Below are 2,727 nucleotides of genomic sequence, written 5' to 3'. Positions count from 1 at the left end.
TATTGTTATATTATAGTATAATATTTTATATTTTTACACTATATAATATGCATGCATTATATATTATACATATTAAACAATATATAATACATATGTAATATATAAATATTATGTATATTTTTCTCTCATTTGCAGATGAGGAAACTGAGACAGAAGTGAAAAGACTTGTCCAGGGTCACACAGTAAGTGCCCAAAGTCTGTATTTGAACAGGGAGTTCAAAGGAAGGATTTCCTGACTTCTACTTCAATAATCAATAAACCAAGTGCACGCACCTATATAAGTATTTGCAAAATAAATATTAGATGAGAAAAATGGTGGAGGCAAAGGCATTAACAGCTAGGTGAATCAGAAAAAGATATACATAAAAATCACATGAGCTGGACTTTGAAAGGACAGAGAGATTCTAAATGATGGAAGTGATGCGGTCTTTCATTCCAGCCACTGGGGATAACACATATCCAAACACAGAAACTGAGCATCCCGATGTGAGGAATAGCAAAAGCTGGAATCCTGGAGCCCAGGAATATGGTGTGGCTGTCTCCTAAATTCATTCAGATATAAAATCAAATTTGCATTAAGTCATAAATGGGGTTGCTTTACATATTCATTTCCTGCACCTCAAGAATGAATCCAAACTATGCAGACCAGCACAGCTGCATATGATTTTTAGGGTTCGTATTCCTAATAAAACTCTTTAAAATATAGTTAAAACTGTAATTCCAAGGGGGGCAGGTCACAAAAATTACTTTTGAATTATTTAGACAATGTGGGCAGCAAAATAACATTTAGCAGAGCCTCACATAAACTAATGATCTGAATGAAAAAAAATTGGTTATCTTCCCTGGTTTTAGAGGCAGAAGTAGGAACAATGAATGGAAGTTAGGGGGAAATATATTTCAGTGTAACATAAGGATGAATTCCATCCAGAGCTGTCCAAAAAAAACGTAATGGGCTGCCTAGTCAGAGAGTAACATCTCCATCACTATTCAAGCAGAATCTGAATTGCCATTTGTCAGGCTATTTTAAAAGGGATTTCTACATCAAGTAAATTAGACTAGATGGATTTTAAGTCCCTTTATAATTCTGGGTTCTAAACATGGATCTTGAGTCTAATAAGAATTCTAAATTCAACCTACATTCATATGTCTATATGAGGAAGTCAACAGCGTATATAGTTTTTTAACCCTTGAAAATAAAAGCTTATTAAAGCAACAAAAGTTTTGTTAAGATAAAAGAGAATCAAACACAAAACATCAGTGGAGACTGATGCCTATCTGTTTGCCCATTTATCTAATAAAGCATTAATTAAGTGCCTATACTGAGGAAGATGAAATAGATAATAAAAGATAGCTTCTCCCTATATGGGACTTATATTCCAGCAGAAAATATAAAATAAGGATAAGCACAAATCTTGTGCTCAATGGCCAACCTTTGGGTTTTTGAGCTTTGGTGTACAGGTGATAATTCATCACCAGAGCCAGACTGGAGGTCTCTTCAACTTGATAGAATGTCTCCATTAGACTGTAAACTCCTTGAGATCAGGAACTCTCTAGTTGTCTTTGTATCTTCAGTACTTAGGAGAGGGCCTGGCACAGAATTAACACTTATTATCTCTTTTTATAGGGCAGCTAGGTAGTCCAGTGGATAAAGTCTTGTCTCAGTTTCCTCATTTGTAAAATGAGCTGAATAGGGAAATAGCAAACCACTCTATCATCTCTAGCAAGAAAACCCTGAATAGCATCAAAAAAATGGCATAGTAAAATTCTTGTTAACTGGTTGATTGATTGATAATTGCTAGAACCCAGTAGACCTTGACTTGAGTACTCAGTGTCACCTTGAGCATTGAAGGCAACCTCCACATCACAATGAAGTACAAAATTACACAAGAACTAAAATGAAGAATAAAACATAACAAGAGATACATGATATTTTGTGAGAAAAGATTCAGATTACATTCCTCTTCTTGTCAATGGTGTAAAGTTCACATTGAAAATTGAACAATTTTAACACATTTAACAATGAGATCAATGAATTGAGACCAGAACTGGTCTGAACTGATACTCCCTCATCTCTCTTTTAAAAAGCAGAAATAATGGGTAGGGGGTGTTCTAGGCATGGATTATATATAGTATAAACAACAGCAAAGAGGTGGGAAGGTATTATATATGTCTTTATACAATGACTAATAATCTCATGTGTCAAGAATTCCTCAAATGGTGCTTGCTTTGGCAGCACATATACTAAAATTGGAACGATACAGAGAAGATTAGCATGGCCCCTATGCAAGGATGACACACAAATTCATGAAGCACTCCATATTTTTTAAATGTTCACATGAATAAATTAGAGAAAGAAGAAATCAATGAACTAAATATGCAATTAAAAAATCAGAGAAACAACAAATTAAAAATCCCCAATTAAATACCAAATTAGAAATTCTAAAAATTAAAGGAAAAATTAATAAAAGCAAAAGCAAAAAAACCTATTGAATTAATAGATAAAACCAAAAGTTGTTTTTATGAAAAAATCAATAAAATTGATAAACCTCCAGTCAATTTGATTGAAAAAAGAAAGAAGAAAACCAAATTGCTAGTATCATAAATGAAAAAGGTGAACTCACCACCAATGAGGAGGAAATTAAAGTAATAATTAAAAATTATTTTACCCAACTCTGTGCCAATAAATTTGACAATCTAAGTGAAATGGATGAATATTTACAAAAATCT

General features: G+C 33.1%; 1 non-coding gene across 1 annotated transcript; it reads left to right on the top strand.

Annotated features, from left to right (window-relative positions):
- The first annotated feature begins 2,217 nt into the window (after positions 1-2,217).
- LOC141496742 (U6 spliceosomal RNA) lies at positions 2,218-2,324 on the top strand. The gene has a single exon (XR_012471140.1). It is a non-coding gene; the product is annotated as a U6 spliceosomal RNA (small nuclear RNA).
- Positions 2,325-2,727: the final 403 nt, after the last annotated feature.

This window comes from Macrotis lagotis, chromosome 8, assembly GCF_037893015.1.
Source record: "Macrotis lagotis isolate mMagLag1 chromosome 8, bilby.v1.9.chrom.fasta, whole genome shotgun sequence".
Lineage (NCBI taxonomy): Eukaryota > Metazoa > Chordata > Mammalia > Peramelemorphia > Peramelidae > Macrotis > Macrotis lagotis.
Note: the sequence above shows the minus strand (reverse complement) of the source record. Positions and strands in the feature narration are given on the sequence as shown.